Raw genomic sequence first — 22,084 nt, forward strand, 5'->3', positions numbered from 1 at the left:
GTACCCTCCACCACACACCGCCACGTGGCTTGTGGAGTATGGATGTAGATGTAGATTTGTGTTCACCGAAGCTCCCTCAAAATCGCTCAAGGGAAATGTTGGGAGGTGCTTGTGAAAGGACACAGCCGACTTCCATTCCTACCCTTCTCCAATTCGTGGTTTTGCTTTGTCAATAATCATCTCGTTGTCGGCACGATGTAAAATTTTAATCTTCCATAACCGTTAAAGCAACTTCAGCTGTTTCCGACACTGGCAAGAGAAGCACCTAACAACAACTGACAAATTACGATTCATGCTCTGTGGTCTGCGGTTGTGAAGGAGCGCGCGGGCGCCCTCGCCTATGTGTGTGTGTGTGTGTGTGTGTGTGTGTATGTATCTGTGTATCAGGATTTGCACTAGCCAAAAACTTCACAAAGAAAATCTGGAGTGCAAGACATCAACAATAGTGAGTGATGAAGAGAAGAATAAATAAAAATAAAACTACCATTACCATATTTAGAAAATGGACAGCACTAACTATTAGGGGTGGGGCGTTCAGCAAGGAACGCAAAACTGTTTTTTTTTGTGAAAGCATGTTGGCTGTATTCAGGATTCCAACACAAAAATATTCCCCACTCTTTTGACTACAAAACCCCATTTTTCAGCATAATCTCTGTTCAATACGACGGCCTTGCACCACGTTACGGGGTGGAGGGGTGGCGGCAAGGGGGGGTCGAAGGGGGGGGGGGGGAGGGTGTAGCACTCTGCTGGTCGGTGTCGGAGCCAGTGTCTTGCTGCATCAGTAACCTCCCCGTCATCTACTTACTGCTTCCCATATGGCAAGCATGAACCCCGAATATTCGATGGACTCGTGGATAAAACTGCTGGTGTGCATGTTGAACTGCCACCGGATCCTTCATATTACACTTGCTTGTCCTGGTTTTACACATTTATTTATTAGAAACAGCAATGGTGAGTAGATGTTACTGCTATGCATGCAAATCGAAATACTTTAAAGGAACCGAAGTTAATTTTATTGGGTAACTACCACAAAGCTCTACTTCCAGTTGTTATACCACAAAAATGCGCTGTGTGTATTGATTAATATCAGGATATAATGTAATAAAGTGTCAGTATTGTAGGGATGACTTATATAATTGTAAGGCCACATATTTACGGACAAGTGCACCGTAAATTCGGTTGTCCGGGAACGTACTGCCAGTCAATCCGTTGAGCATTTACACATTTCGAGCAACTTTCACTTTGCACGTAATATTCACATACGAAAGTCTGAGTCACCTACCTCTGGAATATACAGATCTCTAAACAGTTAGCTTATTTTGAAGTAATTATAATAGGGAACTGAAGCACCAACACGCATGCCTTGGAGAACGAATATGAGCGACCAGATGTGACGCCAGCAATAGTAACGAAGCGTAAACATGTAGGAAACCCGAAAAATTCGTTCGTAAAGCATTTCACTCTGGGGTAAATCACTAATTTGTTCCACATAATAGCTCCAAATTCAGTGCCTTTTCATGAAATTTTGTTGTGGCGTAGTTGGAAGCCGTTTCGCATTGCACGCGCAAAAGAAATTATGAAAAGAGAAAGTTGGCAATGGAATCAACTGCAACTTAATGAATACCAGTGACTTTCCTATAGTAAAACTACCATCGAGATCTGGACAGTGACCCAAACCTGAAAAGCTTAAAGCAGTATTCAGTCCAGATATCGAATGCAAATTATTAAGAAACCTATGAGGTGGACGTACAAAATTCACTTTTGTACAGGATCAGTCTGTTTCAGCGACTCACTTACATTCAAAATCTACAGGACGCTTACATGCAAACGCCACGTCTCGCTATAGATACGTCACTTTCCGAGTCGATATATGTTGGCCACAAAGTTCCTTTCTGCGCATGTCATTGCTCATTTCATAGATACTGCTACCCACAGAACACCAAATTGTAAGAATTGCAAGGCCCACGTTACGATGCGGAACAGATAACGACAGAAGCGCTCCTAGTGGCCTGGAAGTGAACTTCGAATATCGGAAAATATACGCTAAACTGCCATATTCTTTCTTTGCGAAATAAAATTATTAGATGATAATATTTTTCATTCATATTTTAATGCTGGACTTCTTACCCTGCTGGTAGAGTGTGTACCTGGAAATGTTCTTGTTACCTTGCAAAGTAATAAATTCCACAAAACTTAATAAAAAAACCAAGGTGAACTTGTCGTACCTGGGGTTCACGACCAAAAACAAAATTGTTTAGATGACACCACGGTCGTCTTTGGACCTCAGGTTCATTGTAATGTGGAATTAATTGCACTTAAGCACCTGTCAAAACTTAAAAATCACCTGACGTGACGAGACACAGAAGCTGGTTTTATCACATTCTGTTCCTTACTATGACGTCTTTGTGAGTTTTTAACTCTCTGAATTGTATTGTAAATATGTTGCTCGTGTTCTGCTTAATTTTTGCTTACATCCGTAATACTGGGTGGAGTAAATGGCTTCATTTTTTTTTGTTTCATATAAAAAATACGCACGTCGTGGCTCTTGGTACTGTGTGTACTCATTCCTATTTGTTATTTTTTACGAATCCGTGTGTGAACTGCATGGTTTAAATCCATTGTAAGTGCATAGCTGATGTTCTACGTTATTTTTGTTCGCATCCGTATTTCGTTCCTTTTCACATTTAATGGAGAACTCCGAAATTTTCATTGAAGGCGATGGTTCTGGTACGTTGATTTGTACTGAAATGTTCTGTTGATACCGACGGCCCTGCCGCAGTGGTAACACCGGTTCCCGTCAGATCACCGAAGTTAAGCGCTGTCGGGCTGGGCTAGCACTAGGATGAGTCACCATCCGGTCGCCCAAGCGCTGTTGGCAAGCGGGGTGCACTCAGCCCTTGTGAGGCAAATTGAGGAGCTACTTGACTGAGAAGTAGCGGCTCCAGTCTTGTAAAGTGCCATATGGCAGGGAGAGTGACGTGCTGACCACATGCCCCACCATATCCGTATCCAATGACGCTGTGGTTCAGGATGACACGGCGGCCGGTCGGTACCGTTGGGTCTTCATGGCTTGTTCGAGCGGAGTTTACTTTGCTTTTTAGTTTTAGTACCTGTTAACAGTGCGTGAACAGGTTTTCATAACTACTGTGCATTTTTAGCATTTGCAAGGGAGGATGCTCTAGCGATTAAAACTAAGGAGCTTACTCACTAACATCTACAATTATACTCTGCAAACTGTGAATTTTTGGAACGCAGTGGCAGCAGCAACATGATTCAAAACAGAATTACATACTAATTCCGTGACAAGATGTAATGAAGTTGAATACCAGTTCAAAGCTACTAGTATGGAATTATCCATTAAATGCGAGGAAGTAAAAAAAAAAAAGACACGAAGAAAAATAAATACGAGCAATATTCTTACAGAGCATTTAAATCGAGCAGTTCAAGTGCAGATTAGTATGCAGTAACAAATATACTTAAGACCACAAAACACCGTGTAACGAAAGCAGCTTCTATGTTACATGAAACAAGAACAAATATAGAACCGTTTACTCCGCCCAATATTACGGATGCGAGCAGAAATCATGCAGAATACGAGCAACATATTTGCAATGCAACTAAAAGGGTGCAATACTCAGAAGACTGTGTTGGAACCAGCTTGTGTGTGCTGAGAAACAAAAACAAGTGTGGAGGAATTTAAATCATCAGACAGAAAACTAGATGATGAACGACTTGCAGAGTTCCAAATCGCCTGGCAGCGAAGCACGGTGGCCACGCTCGAAGTCCTTGTGGGAGTGTCAGCCCCGTGTTGCTACTGATGTGAAGGTCGATGGCAACATGTCATGACCTCACACAAATGCAGGATGTTTTTCGATCGGTACCCCTGGGATGTGCAGTGGGATGATTGAGGGTAGCACGAGTGGGGTGGTTGTAGGAATCTGGAACATTCTAAAATAATAAGTCTTGGAATACTTCAGTAAATAACTTTTGCTTAACTTTGTTCTGCTACCACACTCCAGGAACATAACTAATAACAACTATCTTTCTGGAATACAAATGACTCTTTAACAAAGATTAACTGGATTATACAATGTTGTGCACATAGTTCCACGTATTCAGCGCATGCACAACTTTCCCACTTGAGCGCGCCCTGCTAAGCACAACAGCGCAGGCGCAGCGCTCGTCCGTCTCCGCATTATGAGATGGCGCTGCCATAGAGACGGACCAAATTCTGCTTCCTATGACCTGCGTATTTATATGTAACACAGCCAATGAGATTGCTGCTAAAGTAGATTCTTTTCTCCTCGCGGATCACACTCGCACAGTGATACATGAATGCCCAAGATATTGTAACATGTGTACAGACCTCCGATTAGTCAGTCTGCATTTGCCTGCACCAGTCTGCACCAGTCTGCATTAGTCTGTACCAGTCTGTACGAGTTCAACATTGTCTGTACCAGTCTATAGTCAAGTTTCAGCGGCGCCTAATAAGATTACCATATTCCTGTACATAGCTATGAAGATAAATGTATAGACACTTTTGTCAAGTATCAGAGATGTATGTGAGAATAAGATTACGATACCAATACCAAAGGAACTTCAGGTTGTCAATTGTAAATACCGTCCGAAACCAAGTTAAGTAATTTTTATGCTTATTATTATTTTAATAACTATGTGTGAAAATTGATCAAGTTCTGTTTAAAGTTGGTCACTATCAATCTGCTACTCTAAGCGTGCAAGTGGCATTTCTATCGTCTGACCTAACGGCAGAAGATAAAAAGGCCACGATAAGACCACGAGACATATTGCTGACACTCGCCTACTTCGTTAGAGCGACAAGTCAAATAATCTGATGGTGTGTGTACTGAAGGTCATAGAGTACGCACACCACATAAAACAAGCAAGATAACACAATTCTGGTATTACGTGCGTAATACATGCACGAACTAGAGGCTGCGAACCTAGCGAGGTGAAGGCTATTCTAATCCGACTTCGCTGACGACTGTAGCTGACCCGGCTGGTGCGATCTGCCAGTCTCTGTGTCCCTGCCATACGGCGGCCGTGCAAGCGCCAGCGAGTCCAGAGATGTTGCAAGTGCAGGACCGCTATCGATTATCGCAACCTCAGGTGTGGTGTCTAACGTTGATACCACAGTTGTCACAGTCCAACGTATACAATCGTGAGTGGGACACTATCTTCTGTGAAATTTACTATCGCCCGACACCTGGAGCGACATTAGCGCATTAGCTTCTAGAAAGCCAGCCATAATATTGATGTTAAATATTTTTCTACTTTATTAACGAAATAATTATTATATTTTTGTATTCCAAGCACTAATAAATTATCAAGAGACATGCATGACTGTGAAATAAATGTGAAACAGGATAATCTCTCTGGTTCAGTGACATAAGCTACGACGTAATTACGAGTATGAAGAAACACTTCCGAGTCTACGTATCATTGCAAACTAACTCCACTGAAAGCAAGAGAATATAAACAGATATTGTACGCAGGATAAGCATGTAATTCTGTTGTTATTATGACAACCACTTTCCTTGACAAGTAACCGTTTTGGATGGATTCTGGTGATGCGTCCAGTCCTGCTCTTCCCTCACGGGCTGATGCCCATGTAGTTCGGTCCCTTTCTCTCCAAGCCAACCCACTAACCAACACTTCCCTCGACTTTCTAATATACGAATATTTTTGTAAATGTAATTACTTTTGTTTCAAAAGTGAATGTGTTAAAGATTCTTGCCGTTTGTGGCTCTGAAGTGGCAACAGTTGTGGAATTGGTTTCTTCAGTTTCAGGAAACAGTTTTATTGCTGCTGTTGATTTACTGCGTCTCCTGTGTGGGTTTTCCTTTAGCAAAGGTTCGGGTGGCTAATTGGGTACGCTAAGTAATGCAGGTATTGCATTCGACACAAGATTCCACGTTCCATTTCCATTGGTTTGACCGAAAGTGTAGTGAAAAGATCTTCACGTTGTCGGGGAGATGTATGGCGTCTTTCTGCAAAGAGTGATTTGCTGTTTACTATAATTTTTTTTCTTAGGAGGAAACGACAGTCTTCAGCAGGTATCTTTAATTTGCAAGCGAATTGTAAGTCAACTGTCCTGTGATGTACCAGGCTACACCTTCCATGATGCACAGAAAACTAAAAAAAGGCTAATGCGGTATCATTTTTAGTCACTGCCGATTTTTATCCCACTACCTACGCTCCTTATAGTTACAAATCAGAACAAACGATTCTGTTCAGTCATCCGACATTTTATTCAGATGAGTAGGTTGATGTTCGCTTGGAGCGCTGCTGTCGCAGTGCATAACAAAAGTGAGGAGGAGTTTCCTGAATGTATATGTTAAGCGCGAAAACGAAGATCTTCACTCTTTAAATTTGGCAGAGGTGCACCATTCTTTGTGGAATCCATCGAGTAGAAGTATCTCTGAAGTGAGCATTTAAAGGCGCAGAATTGATTTTGTGTTGTCAACATACACTGCCACCGTGATCTCGGGCGTAGGTTTGTCCGCATTTGCTTACTCTAGAGGTATTTCTAATCTACGGTGTAAGTCAGAGATGCTTCAGCTTTCCAAAAAGAATCGTCACATTAAAGCAATTCTAATAGTACGAGAAAGAGACTGAAAGAAACAGAGATTTGTATTCAGTGGTGCTTGATAAGTTGATTGGCTACCGCATTTGGTATGTGCTATATATTTTCAAACGTTAATGTCTTATATTTCTGTTGTAATGAAATGTTGCAGAATAAATGACCACCTTCCAAAAGTGGTCGTATTTTCTAAGACATGGTTTGTCTCTAGTGGTTAAGTTTTGTGAGTGACACCATGAAATAAAATGTTTCTTTGGACTGACAATCATGGGATTTGACACATTATCTTGTCAATGTGCTGTGCATATTATAATCTCCCCCCTCCTTCCTTCTTCCGTCTGTTGTCCAAATTGAACAATTCCGAGTTAAAGTAATTAATTATCAAAGTCAGTTATGAAGATTTTAGAGGAGCGAAGAATAAAATAAACTTTCAAGTTTACTTAGTTTGTCATGTTGAGATGGCTCCAGTTCTTCTTGTCTAGGGGTGTTATTCTTGAAGCTGAAAATCTAACATCCGGACCTCACGGTTGGTTAGAACTATATAAATTGGAAGATTGTTGTTCCAGAATTTTTTTACGTAAATATATTTTCCACAGAGTTTCTCACATTTTAGTTTATCATACAGTATTTTGATTTTTAACGTTAAGAAAGCCGAAATTACAATATTCGCACCAATTACAGAAAATACGTCCGATTACATCAAAGGCAAGCTTACGACTCTCACACTCTGTAGAATGAACAATATTCCAAAGGGTTTACAATTTTTCTTAACAAATGAATTCCTACTAGTTTTCATTGCATTATTAATTTCGATTATTATTATCATCATAAATGAATCCAGAAATATGCTTAGTAAACAGTACAGTATTGCATAATTAGTAATAGAAATTTTAAGTGTGCAAATAATTCGTAATTTCAAATGTTCTAAAAAAATAATTTTAACTGTACATTCAGAACTAGAACTGATCGATTATAATATTAAAACCAAAATATTTTATAAAGTAATTCCTTTTCATAAATTTTAGCTCGAAATATAACATTCTGTGTATAAAACTATGTGGAAGTTTTCAGAAAAACAATTGAGATAATACTGACCTGTCCAAAATTCGAAAAATAATACTGGTGTCGACAACTACTGTTGAGGAAAGGCAGTGCTAGAGGAGGGTGTCTGGTTACAGCGGGGAGACGATTACAGTTACCTTTATCTACTCCACCATATTTTCAGGAATTGGAACAGTTTCTTTGGAGATGTGGTTTAAGACTATTAGGTTGTTTTAGGTTGTAAAGGGCGCCACGCCACTGTTAGATTGGTGTCCATGGTGTGCGGTGCCGACACTGAGATAACGTAATATTCAAATTGCAACTATTTGCAGCATAACGTTCTTCAGTATTTATTCTTGTTATAATAACACTTTAAAATATTATATCAAATACTTAGAACACTGTACAGTATATTATTTCAAGTGGACGTGATTAAAACAGAGAAATATTGTTTTAAAATGTGCAGGAATGAGCCTTTTGGTGCAACAAACTATTTACTAATAAACATCACAGGACTGTAACTTTTAATACTTCTGTACTGATTTATGTACGTTTAATATACATCGCACCGTATTTCGATACAACTGTGATGAACCACAGGAATATTATGCTGATCTCATGACCTCATGCCTTCCGTACCATCTTCAAAACTGAATGTCTTTTCATAGAAAGGCATAGCGAGATGGTTTCATTTTGCTTCCCAATGACAACTCTCACACATTTATGGAAGAACACTCTTTCTCTCTTTTCAGCAGACTATAACAACACATGCCTGTAAGACTGAACTATACCTGCCTACATTGAAATTAATTTCTATCGATAATGAGCAACTTCATGTCAGCGATTCTTAGTACCTCTGTGACTTATTATGCCACTTTATAGTATCTTACCATTCATACAGGCCTCAGCAGTACCGAACACATGAACACGACCTAATTTTGGTAAAATGAAATAATAATCCTCTGGCACAAGAACATTTTTCCTGAGCATCACCGAGAGAGATGGCGCAGTGGGTAGCACACTGGACTCGCATTCGGGAGGACGACGGTTCAACCCCGCGTCCGGCCATCCTAATTTAGGTTTTCCGTGATTTCCATAAATCACTTCAGGCAAATGCCGGGATGGTTCCTTTGAAACGGCACGGACAACTTCCTTCCGCGTCCTTTTCTAATCCTATGAGACCGATGACCTCGCTGCCTGGTCTGCTCTTTCCAATCCTTCCAAAAGTATTATCAGCAGGTAAAAAACTGAGTCCACATACAGGATAAGTTATTTAAAAAGTTAAACCATGCTGGTCGGTAAGTTTTCTAAGCATGGCCGGTATAATGCAGCTTTTGTTTTGAGACCCGCGATCATTAGAAAACAAATTACTTTTTTCTTATATGTCTGTTTTTAGCATAAAATCGAGATATAAAATGGGACATCTTCTGACCGCGAAAATAAATGTGAATCATTCAAAGTTTGTTTCCATTTACTTCCAAACTGAATCTGAATAATGCTGTCATACCTAATTGGCATAAAACGCTCCCCTCGCCCCCATAGATGTTCGAGGCAAGAGGAAGTTTTGCATGAACGCAGGCACAAAATACGCAGATGTTACAGGGACAGGTGCTATTAAGAGTTTATAGAGCTGTTTGCCTTCTGCTTATGAGCAAAAATTTCACAAACTAAGTTTTTCTTCATTTCGTCATTATTCTCACACCTGATTCTTTGTAGTCTCTTCTCGCAGTAACTGCAGACATCTGCGAGTGGAGGCCCGAAACAAAGGTTCTAGTCACTTGTAAACACTTTTTTAATATGGATGACAGTTATAGGTTTTAGCGTCCTGGTCATCTTTACGCTCATCCAGAAAGGTGTTCTACATTTTTCGGGTGTTGAGTTCTGCACGCAAGTGTTTACTATGTCGTGGTTGGAAAAATACATGACAAACATAGCGTATTTAGTTTTCCTGTAAGGCCAATGCATTATGTAACTTTTTCTTTATTTATGTTTATTGACCTAAAAGTTTTGTAGCCTAAGACAATCTGATGAAATTCAGAGACGAAGATCAAATCATAAAGTTACATAGTGTTTTAATAATGTTGGCCTAGTTATAAAAATATGTAAGAATAAAAAATTAAAAATTGTTATCTTTTCTCTGCCATAGTGTCCGGAAGCATACTTTCACTGTTACATATGTGCATATATCTGTTCCTTGCTATTATCTACTCTTTTGTTTTCCCGTTCTTCACTTCTTATTTCTCCTCTTGAAACAACATTTTTGAACTGATACGCAGTCAAACGTTGGGCACGGTTCGCATCAGTCCTGCGAATGCTATAGAAAGTCACACAACAAATTTTTAATTTACTTCCTTCAGCGCTATTAACAAAATAGGTAATAGAAAACCGCCCCTCTCTTTCTTTGGTTACTCCTATTACTTTCGGTTTCGATTACTGAAATGTTATTAGTTATGAACTTATCTTGTTCCGTTTTGGTAATGCTGCCACTACAAAATAAACAGTAAAATCTCACTATGCTATTTAGTAATAACAGTTTCGTTTCACAGCGTGCTTACAAGATACCTTCGGTCTGCTGCTTCCATCACTTTCATATCTCTGGATCTTCTCCTTGTTTATATGGCAGTCTGATGGGTCCTTTTCCTCGCAAAACAACCTTGCGTTATAACGTCATCAAACGATGCCATAATGGACATCAATTAGCCCTGAAAACACTGTATATCACGATATACCACTCACTGAAACAACTGAAGCATTACTATGACGTAGTTCACATAACTTCAAGTGGAGCTCCTGTTGTTGTTGTGACATGGGAAATAAAACAGCGAAACAATAATGTCTCTTTCGAAGTAAAGACACTTTTCTATTTTAATTGTAGGCGGGATTTCCACCGTTTTGGAAACAAAATGTTATTAGTATGTTAAAAGAGTCATACTAGAATGCGAGAAATGTGTTAGCTCATTTTTATAAAACAGTGGATATAATCAATATTTTTCTTTCGGTCCGGCCTGCACCACAGAATGAGTTGTAATACGATATTTTATAATTAACAGTTCCAGGTAAGCTGCAATATGCAGTGTCTCTTCTATACTACAAGCTTCATTCTCAAGTAAACCTATTCATCAGGTTACCTTCCAATAGGAACGTGGGTGCTCTCAACGACTGTGATATGACTTTCAAATGATAGAGCGCAGCAATCAGTCGTCCTTTTCTTGCAGGTTTTATTCGGCAAATCTAGATTTCGGCTAGTGCCTAGCCATTATCAGTGCACCGTTTCATAGTATAAATGCGTGTTCTAGCACGTCAGTCCTCTGTTGTTCTGGCTTCTGTCACAGTTCTTCCAAGAAATAGTTGTCTTGAAAGAATTGTGGCGGGGGCCCGAACAACAGGGGATTGACGAACTGCAACATGCATTGATACAATGAAATGGTGCATCGATAATAGCTATTCACTAGCCGAAATCTAGATTTGCCGAATAAAACCGGCATGGAAAGGACGACTGATTTCTGCGCTCTATCATTTGAAAATAAACGTACACATGTTATACTAGATGAGTCTACCTAATGCTACAACAGTTGTACGTAAAGGTGAGGTTGCATTTAAACTTACATATAGTTGGAATAGATGTTCATATTGAATCCATGAATAGCCTGTTGACCGTCTATCTGCCTGTTAGATTGTTATAATCACGTCTGTTCTATATTTTCGTGAAATACTTTTCACAGCTGGATTGACATTTACTCTCATTGATGCTTAATGTCTACAGTCTGATCTTTGATAGTCAGTGTTGTTAGTTATGTTTCATTGATATTATAAAAAAGTGGATATGATTCACTGGAAATACACTATTCAGTTCGCCCGATAAGAGTGCATCACTGGGAATCTAGACTCAATCCCGGTTAGGTAGCAACTTCTAAACTACAAAGGAGTAAGCAATTTGTATGTGATATTTTGTATCTGGAAGTAGGGGCTGGGGGCACTTATCTGGGAATACGGTCGCTGAGTTTGATCACGCGCCAGCCTGTATTTGGTAGCTCATTGTTGTCCTGCGAAGCAGACTTTAGCGCGAGATACGGCTGCGAAAATTGTTCGGTTCCGTCAATTAATGCTCTTAGCTGCCGAGGCTGGACGATGGCGCCTCGTGATAGACCCAGTAGCCAACTGCAAATACGCGCTCATGAGGGATCAGGGGCTGCATTACTCCACATTAATAACGCGATTCGTGAAGATTAAACAACGATTTGCTGCCCAATATCCGAAGTATCAATAGATTTTAATCTCCCACTCGAGCCAAGAATTAGCGGGACAGTAACAGGTGCTTTATTCTCCGAGATAACAGAGCGGCTGCGCAGCTGGCGAAGCGAGCGCTGAAACAAACTGGTTCCAGAAAGCGATCCGCCTCGGAGCCGTCGTCACAGTCATTTTCGCCTACAATAAGACCAGCCGGACGGAGGTTTATTTGAGGATTTGCCTAACATGTAAAGAAGATGCGTGCTATCAGATGTTTCTGAGAAACTCAACCTCAGACACTGGGCGTTGGCCACTTCATTGTCGAAAGCAAGAGCGAATGGTGATCGTGTACTGTTGTTCGATTCCGTCGCTTTTCCTTCCATTCTTGTTACCATTACCTTAATAGTTAATGTCACTGATTACTGTCGCCGAGAGGTAATAAATCTTCCGAATGATTTGACGTAGCACGTCAGGAAATTCTCTCTTGTGCCAACGTTTTCATTTAGGAGTAACACTTGCACTCTGCGTCCTCAATTATTTGCTGGATAGATTCTAATCCCTCTCTCCCTCTACAGTTTTTACCCTCTACATTCCCTTCAAGTAGCATGGAAGATATTCGTTGATGTCTTCACACACATTCCATCACCCTCTTCCTCCTTGTTGCCACTGTTTTCTTATATATACATACACACCTGAATAATTGGTACAGTAATTCTATTCTTAGTTATAGCAACTGCATTTATAGGATACGTTTTACATTAAGGTCAAATATCATTTTGAGGTGCGACAGTAGTCTCATTGCAAGTTCTGCAAAGGGCCTTTCTGTTTCTTATCAGTCCACATAATTTTCAGCATCCAACTATAGCACCACATCTCAAATGACAAACTAATGTTACCACACAAATGTATAAAGTACAGTATTCAGCTGAAACCAAGTATGTAAACTACGAGAAACCTTATATCCACAAGTAAATTGGTTAGTAACTAATTGCCTATTCTCCAAAAGAACGCATTAACTGTACACATAACAGAAAAAGCTCTACTCCAAAACCACACTTATAACAAACTAGCAAACAAAGTGCAACCCACACATGCAACATAAACCAAAAACTGGTTATACACAATGCAACAGCAATAAAAACGAACAAAGCTAACAGCCTTGTGATAATAAACAAAAATGACTTTATTAGCAAAGTACAGCACTTTTTTCAAACAAAACACACTACCAAACATGGTATGGATCTCACGGAAAAATAGGCAACATCCTATTAACTCATTTTGAAATGAGAGCATATGTAAACATAAATCCTGAAACAACTCAACTGATAGACCCACAAATATGATTAGTAAAAAGCTGATAAACCGGCTCAAAAATATTACACATATAACAATGAACTCACACTAAAAAATTCATGTAGACCAACAAATAAAATAAAAGACATAATAATTCCACAGTATGGTAAATTTGTATCCATTGACATTACTAATTTATATACAAACTTATGTATGAAATGTAGTTGAATTAAATCAGGTGATGCTGCGGGAATTAGATTAGGAAATGAGGCGCTTAAAGTAGTAAATGAGTTTTGCTATTTGGGGAGCAAAATAACTCATGATGGTTGAAGTAGAGAGAATATAAAATGTCGACTGGCAATGGCAAGGAAAGCGTTTATAAAGAAGAAGAGAAATTTGTGTACATCGAGTATACATTTAAGTTTCAGGATGTAGAGGCTTATCTCGCTATGGGTGAGATAGATACTGGCTACAGGAAAATTAAAGAGACCTTTGGAGAAAAGAGAACCACTTGTATGAATATTAAAAGCTCAGATGGAAACCCAGTACTAAGCAAAGAAGGGAAAGCAGAAAGGTGGAGGGAGTATATAGAGGGTCTATATACTTGAGGACAATATTATGGAAATGGAAGAGGATGTAGATGAAGATGAAATGGGAGATATGCTACTGCGTGAAGACCTGAGCACTGAAACACCTGAGTCGAAACAAGGCCCCGGGAGTAGACAACATTCCATTAGAACTACTGACAGCCTTGGGAGAGCCAGTCCTGAAAAAAGTCTACCATCTGGTGAGCAAGATGTATGAGACAGGAGAAATACCCTCAGACTTCAAGAAGAATATAATAATTCCAATCCCAAAGAAAGCAGGTGTTGACAGACGTGAAAATTACCGAACTATCAGTTTAATAAGTCACGACTGCAAAATGCTAACGCGAATTCTTCACAAACGAATGGAAAAACTGATAGAAGCCGACCTTGGGGAAGATCAGTTGGATTCCGTAGAAATATTGGAACACGTGAGGCAATACTGACCCTACGGCTTATCTTAGAAGCTAGATTAAGGAAAGGCAAACCTACGTTTCTAGCATTTGTAGACTTCGAGAAAGCCTTTGACAATGTTGACTGAAATACTCTCTTTCAAATTCTGAAGGTGGCAGGGGTAAAATACAGGGAGCGAAAGGCTATTTACAATTTGTATAGAAACCAAATGGCAGTTATAAGAGTTGAGGGGCATGAAAGGGAAGCAGTGGTTGGGAAGGGAGTAAGACAGGGTTGTAGCCTCTCCCCGATGTTATTCAATCTGTATATTGAGCAAGCAGTGAAGGAAACAAAAGAAAAATTCGGACTAGGTATTAAAATCCATGGAGAAGAAATAAAAACTTTGAGGTTCGCCGATGTCCTTGTAATTCTGTCAGAGACAGCAAAGGACTTGGAAGAGCAGTTGAGCGGAATGGACAGTGTCTTGAAAGGAAGATATAAGATGAACATCAACAAAAGCAAAAGAAGAATAATGGAATGTAGTCGAATTAAGTCGGGTGATGTTGAGGGTATTAGATTAGGAAATGAGACACTTAAAGTAGTGAGGGAGTTTTGCTATTTGGAGAGCAAAATAACTCATGATGGTCGAAGTAGAGAGGATATAAAATGTAGACTGGCAATGGGAAGGAAAAGCGTTTCTGAAGAAGAGAAATTTATTAACATCGAGTATACATTTAGGTTTCAGGAAGTCGTTTCTGAAAGTATTTGTATGGAAGTGAAACATAGACGAAAATAGTTTAGACAAGAAGAGAATAGAAGCTTTCGAAATGTGGTGCTGCGGAAGAATGTTGAAGATTAGATGGGTAGATCACGTAACTAATGTGGAGGTGTTGAATAGGATTGAGTAGAAGAGACATTTGTGGCACAACTTGACAAGGAGAAGGGATCGGTTGGTAGGACATGTTCTGAGGCATCAAGGGATCACCAATTTAGTATTGGAGTGCAGCGTGGAGGGTAAAAATCGTAGAGGGAGACCAAGAGATGAGTACACCAAGCAGATTCAGAAGAATGTAGGTTGCAGTAGGTACTGGGAGATGAAGGATCTTGCACAGGATAGAGTAGCACGGAGAGCTGCATCAAACTAGTCTCAGGACTGAAGACCACAACAACAACAACATTCTTATCTGCGAAACTTTACAAAATGACTTAGATCCAAGCATAGTGAGAAAACTATACGAAAAACGCCTTAGCCTAAACCCATTAAAATAAATAACTACATAAAACTTACAGAAGAAATACCTACAAACAAAAGTTAAAATAGATACCACGAACTTATGTAGAACATACACCCAACGAACAGAATACTTTAGCAAGAAAGAAAACAGTTAAATTCGAATACACAACCGGATACAACCCCAAAAGTTTGATCCATTCCAATAACCAAAACCACCAGCACGCATACAAACAAGCATATATAAAACCACTTGTTAAGACTGCACAGGAGAAACAGGCAGAAAGTTGGAAATTAGGTGCAGAGAACACACGAAACTGGGACACAGACCAACCCAAGTTCTTAAACTGCTTAAAAACAGAAAACACATGAGTCTGATTAAATAAAACACAATGGAGATCTTACATACACTGAAGAGCCGAACAAACTGATACACCTGTCTAATATCATGTTGCCCCCCACCCCCCTCCCCGAGCACACAGAAGTGTCGCAACACGACGTGGTACGACACAACGAATCCTGCAGCGCTGTCCATAAATCCATGAGAGTATGAGGGGTAGGAGATCCCTCCTGGACATCATGTTGCAATTCATCCCAGATTTGCTCAATAATATTCTTGTTTGGGAAGTCTGGCGGCCAGCGGAAGTGTTTAAACTCAGAAGAGTTTTTCTGGAGCCACTCTGTAGCAATTATGGACGTTTGGGGTGTCGCATTGTCCTGTTGGAATTTCCCTAGTCCTTCGGAATGCACAATTGACAGGAATGGATGCAAGTGATCAGTCAGGATGCTTACGTACGTGTCCCCTGTCAGAGTCGTTTGTATCGGTGATCCCATATCACTCCAACTGCACACGCTACACACCATTACAGAGCCTTCACCAGCTTGAACAGTCCCCTGCTCACGTGCAGGGTCCATGGATTCATGAGGTTGTCTCCATAACCGTATGCGTCCATCCGCTCGATGCAATTTGAAACGAGACTCGTCCGATCAGGCAACATGATCCCAGTCATAAACAGTCGAGTGCCTGTGTTGACAGGCCCAGGCGAGGCGTAAAGCTTTGTGCCGTTTTGTCATCAAGGGTACACGAGTAAACCTTTGCCTCCGTAAGCCCTTATCGATGCTGTTTCGTTGAAAGGTTCGCACACTGACATTTTTTGATGACCCAGCACTAAAGTAAATAATTTTCGGTTGATTTCTTACCTCTGTAGTGGCGTGCAAATTCCAGTCTTCGTTTCCGATGAACAGCAGTCGGTGTATGAACCGGACACCTGCTGCGCCGGTCCATACGCACCAACGCTCGCTGATCGGCCGTTCAGGAGACCCTGTTAGAAGACCCTTGGTACATGAGGGCGGGCAGTTACTCAACAGTTGCACGTCTGTCAGCCTGTACATGTCTCCGCAGGCATCTTTAACTACTGTTTTCTATGGCTTGTAGTGCACCAGAGTTGCCTCGGCTCCGGTTTTGGGGGGTTGGGTTTGGTTGTTTGTGGAAGCAGATCAAACAACGAGGTCATCGGTATCATCGGATTAGGAAAGGACGGGGAAGGAAGTCGGCCGTGCCCTTTGAAAGGAACCATCCCGGCATTTGCCTGGAGTGATTTAGGGAAATCACGGAAAACCTAAATCAGGATGGCCGGACGCGGGATTGAACCGTCGTCCACCCGAATGCGAGTCCAGTGTCTAACGACTGCGCCACCTCGCTCGGTCCCGGTTTTGGATAGCGTCATTTTGCCATGGAACTGCATATACGAGGGATATCCGGAAAGTAACAGCCGTTTTTGTTTATCGCGGAAGTGGTTGAGGCTACATCTGCCATCTTGGTGCTATGAAGTTCCCACACCCAGTACGCATTCAGCGATGGTAGCATGTGGTCTGTGACCCTGCTCCTTTGCTTTCTGTGAGGTGTTAAAATGTGCACTGCAATAGAAAATCGCGCCGCTCATGAGGTGCATTCTGTGATTAGGTTGTTTTTTTGTAAAAAACTGCGAACCAACTGAAATTTGTCGTGAACTTTGTGATGTGTAAGGAAAAGGAATAATGAGAAGAAACCAAGTAAATCAATGACGATAAAAATAGCTGTACCAGTGATCATGATGAGGACCGCAGTGGCAAGCCTAGCCTTGCGGCTGACAAACTGGTCATAAAAATCAACGATAAAATTTATGAAAATTGCTGTTTCACGATTACGGAACTTTCACAGCGTATTCCTCAAATTTGACGGAGTTTTGGGCATGACATGGCGGCGGAGATGTTTGGTTACCACAAATTTTGTGCTAGGTGGGTCTTAACGGAAGATCACAAAGAACAGAGACTGCCTGCAGCGCTGACCTTCCTCGAAGATTACTAGAAAGATTGTAACAAGGTTATACCCGAAGCTTGTATGGGTTTGGAATGGGAGGTGTTTGATTATCCACCATACCGACCGGACTTGGGGCAGAGCGACTATCACCTCTCCACAGTAAAGAAGACATAGCTCGCTATACAGCGCTTTGATACTGCACCGAAATGAATGTCGGTATAAACCAGTTGTTGCAATCGCAGGCAGCAGATTTCTACAGCGACGGTATTGCAAAACTTGTGGCACTGTATGATAACGCCTCAATTTAAGTGGCGATTATGTTGAAAAATAGCTTAAGGGTGAACCTATAAAATGTATATAATAAAATTTGTTTCTTTTCACATTGTTAATTTCTTATTTCAAAACGACTGTCACTTTCTGCACGGGCATCGTAGCAACCGCTGCGGCAATAACATTTACAGACTTAATCGTTTCTGATGCCCATTTGGGCATCAGATAAATCGCTCCGTTTCCGCATTACGACAACGACTGCACTGGATTCTGGTTTCTACGTTCTGCGAACACCCCCCCCCCCCCCCCGGCACTTGATGTACTCTTCACTGCTAGTGCTGCCACCTGCTGTCTGTGAGTGTTACTACTACACGTGTACGTCGTTCATAGGCCATGAAGAGTTGGTGCACTGACTGCAATGAAAGAAAAGCGCAAAGCCGCTATTCTGAGCTGTTCCTGCAACGAATCGGTCAGATCAACTTCATATGTGTGACACTGTTGTCTTGTTTCTGGGTTTTTGATACCTTTAGCTTTCTGTATGCGAAGGAAGCGAAACTCAAGGAAGGAAAAATATCAGTGTCTTATGTTCTTTCAATCATTATTTCTATGTTTTGTCATCATAAATCTTTTTCCCATGTGATATACACGTGTTTTGATTCTGTATGTCTTGTAGAATTTTGCACAGAGCACAACTTAATCATAGCTAACACTTGGTTTAAGAATCATGAAAGAAGGTTGTATACGTGGAAGAACCCTGGAGATACTAAAAGGTATCAGATAGATTATATAATGGTAAGACAGAGATTTAGGAACCAGGTTTTAAGTTGTAAGACATTTCCAGGGGCAGATGTGGACTCTGACCACAATCTATTGGTTATGACCTGTAGATTAAAACTGAAGAAACTGCAAAAATGTGAGAAATTAAGGAGATGGGACCTGGATAAACTGAAAGAACCAGAGGTTGTACAGAGTTTCAGAGAGAGCATAAGGGAACAATTGACAGGAATAGGGGAAAGAAATACAGTAGAAGAAGAATGGGTAGCTCTGAGGGACGTAGTAGTGAAGGCAGCAGAGGATAAAGTAGGTACAAAGACGAGGGCTGCTAGAAATCCTTGGGTAACAGAAGAAATATTGAATTTAATTGATGAAAGGAGAAAATATAAAAATGCAGTAAATGAAGCAGGCAAAAAGGAATACAAACGTCTCAAAAATGAGATCGACAGGAAGTGCAAAATGGCTAAACAGGGATGGCTAGAGGACAAATGTAAGGATGTAGAAGCTTATCTCAGTAGGGGGAAGGTAGATACTGCCTACAGGAAAATTAAAGAGACCTTTGGAGAGAAGAGAACCACGTGTATGAATATCAAGAGCTCAGATGGCAGCCCAGTTCTAAGCAAAGAAGGGAAGGCAGAAAGGTGGAAGGAGTATATAGAAGGCTTATACAAGGGCGATGTACTTGAGGACAATATTATGGAAATAGAAGAGGATGTAGATGAAGACGAAATGGGAGATACGATACTGCGTGAAGAGTTTGACAGAGCACTGAAAGACCTGAGTCGAAACAAGGCCCCCGGAGCAGACAACATTCCATTAGAACTACTGACGGCCTTGGGAGAGCCAGTCATGACAAAACTCTACCAGCTGGTGAGCAAGATGTATGAGACAGGCGAAATACCCTCAGACTTCAAGAAGAATATAATAATTCCAATCCCAAAGAAAGCAGGTGTTGACAGATGTGAAAATTACCGAACTATCAGTTTAATAAGCCACGGCTGCAAAATACTATCGCGAATTCTTTACAGACGAATGGAAAAACTGGTAGATGCAGACCTCGGGGAGGATCAGTTTGGATTCCGTCGAAATGTTGGAACACGTGAGGCAATACTGACCTTACGACTTATCTTAGAAGAAAGATTAAGAAAAGGCAAACCTACGTTTCTAGCATTTGTAGACTTAGAGAAAGCTTTTGACAATGTTGACTGGAATACTCTTTTTCAAATTCTAAAGGTGGCAGGGGTAAAATACAGGGAGCGAAAGGCTATTTATAATTTGTACAGAAACCAGATGGCAGTAATAAGAGTCGAGGGGCATGAAAGGGAAGCAGTGGTTGGGAAAGGAGTGAGACAGGGTTGTAGCCTCTCCCCGATGTTATTCAATCTGTATATTGAGCAAGCAGTAAAGGAAACGAAAGAAAAATTTGGAGTAGGTATTAAAATTCATGGAGACGAAGTAAAAACTTTGAGGTTCGCCGATGACATTGTAATTCTGTCAGAGACAGCAAAGGACTTGGAAGAGCAGTTGAACGGAATGGACAGTGTCTTGAAAGGAGGATATAAGATGAACATTAACAAAAGCAAAACGAGGATAATGGAATGTAGTCAAATTAAATCGGGTGATGCTGAGGGAATTAGATTAGGAAATGAGACACTTCAAGTAGTAAAGGAGTTTTGCTATTTAGGAAGTAAAATAACTGATGATGTTCGAAGTAGAGAGGATATAAAATGTAGACTGGCAATGGCAAGGAAAGCGTTTCTCAAGAAGAGAAATTTGTTAACATCGAATATAGATTTATGTATCAGGAAGTCGTTTCTGAAAGTATTTGTTTGGAGTGTAGCCATGTATGGAAGTGAAACATGGATGATAACTAGTTTGGACAAGAAGAGAATAGAAGCTTTCGAAATGTGGTGCTACAGAAGAATACTGAAGATAAGGTGGATAGATCACGTAACTAATGAGGAGGTATTGAATAGGATTGGGGAGAAGAGAAGTTTGTGGCACAACTTGACTAGAAGAAGGGATCGGTTGGTAGGACATATTTTGAGGCATCAAGGGATCACAAATTTAGCATTGGAGGGCAGCGTGGAGGGTAAAAATCGTAGAGGGAGACCGAGAGATGAGTATACTAAGCAGATTCAGAAGGATGTAGGTTGCAGTAGTTACTGGGAGATGAAGCAGCTTGCACAGGATAGAGTAGCATGGAGAGCTGCATCAAACCAGTCTCAGGACTGAAGACAACAACAACAACAACATGTCTTGTCTGAGCGTGTGAGACGATTGCGTATTTCTGGAGGGTGAGGGAAGTCTTACAGATTGAGAATGCAGTTTTTTAACGTACTATGGTTAGGCTAGTGTTTTATCAACAGGTAAAGACAGATGCTTTTGCATGACAGTTTGCGCTATTGTTTATATCAGGTAGCAGTGGTCTTTGGCTTCATGCTCTCCACCTCTCTGGTGTCCGGAGATGGCGAGCACTGGTCAATCTAATTGCCGAACACCCTTGATTGAGCTGATGGTAAGGTAGTTTGTGTTCCAATTGAACACTATGAGATGTGGATACAGATACTGGAGTGATCTTGGTACACTTTAATTTCGCTTTATAGTGAGGTTTCAGGCTTAGAATGTTGAGAGATTATTTCGTTATCTGTTTTGAGTACACTTTCGCATTTGTACGGGTGTTTCTGATTTATACGCGAGTAGTAGGGTAAGGTTCATGATATGATGTTACCGCCTTATATAGGTACCTAGTTATTACTGCTGGTACCTGGCATCCACTGGCAAATATCAGAACCTGTTCTATATGCGCGACTATACCATCTTATGACCAGAAGCAAGTGGTGAGCTGTAGTTCGTTGTGGCTGCATGCGTTTGTTTGTGTCAACCATCTGAAAATGTTTTGTTGTGCTACGGAAATCAGGCTGAATCGTAGTTGGAAGAGCGGAATTTTGATTTCATAAGTGCTTTATTTATTTCGTTTTAATCGTAAGTACATGGTCTTTCAGTATTCGTACACTTTTGCACATCTGTACAGGATGTGGTTACGACGGGAAGTGAAGATGGTGAGCTTACTTTTGGGTAGTTAGTGATATATAATAAGGGATAGCCCATATTTGGAGGAGCTTATTTAGAAATTTATCTTTATAGTAGGATATGTTCTTTATATTAGGTGGCTTCACTGAGGAAAAGAAAGATTGGGATAAATGTAAAATGAACGGATCTGTGCAAGACGTTTTAAGGAAAGCAATAGGTTACTTAAAAACAGCTAGTTATGTCTGTGTACCTCGAAGAACATGGCAAATGCGTGTCAAGCAAAGACGAGGATCTGACACTCAAGATATTATTACAGAATTAGGAAGAAAGCCTGTATT

The 22,084-nt window shown here is 40.6% G+C and overlaps 1 pseudogene; it reads left to right on the forward strand.

The window, feature by feature from the left end:
- Positions 1–2,760: 2,760 nt before the first annotated feature.
- Positions 2,761–2,878, forward strand: LOC126285688 (5S ribosomal RNA; annotated as a pseudogene).
- Positions 2,879–22,084: the final 19,206 nt, after the last annotated feature.

This window comes from Schistocerca gregaria, chromosome 8 (assembly GCF_023897955.1).
Source record: "Schistocerca gregaria isolate iqSchGreg1 chromosome 8, iqSchGreg1.2, whole genome shotgun sequence".
In the NCBI taxonomy this organism is placed as follows: Eukaryota; Metazoa; Arthropoda; class Insecta; order Orthoptera; family Acrididae; genus Schistocerca; species Schistocerca gregaria.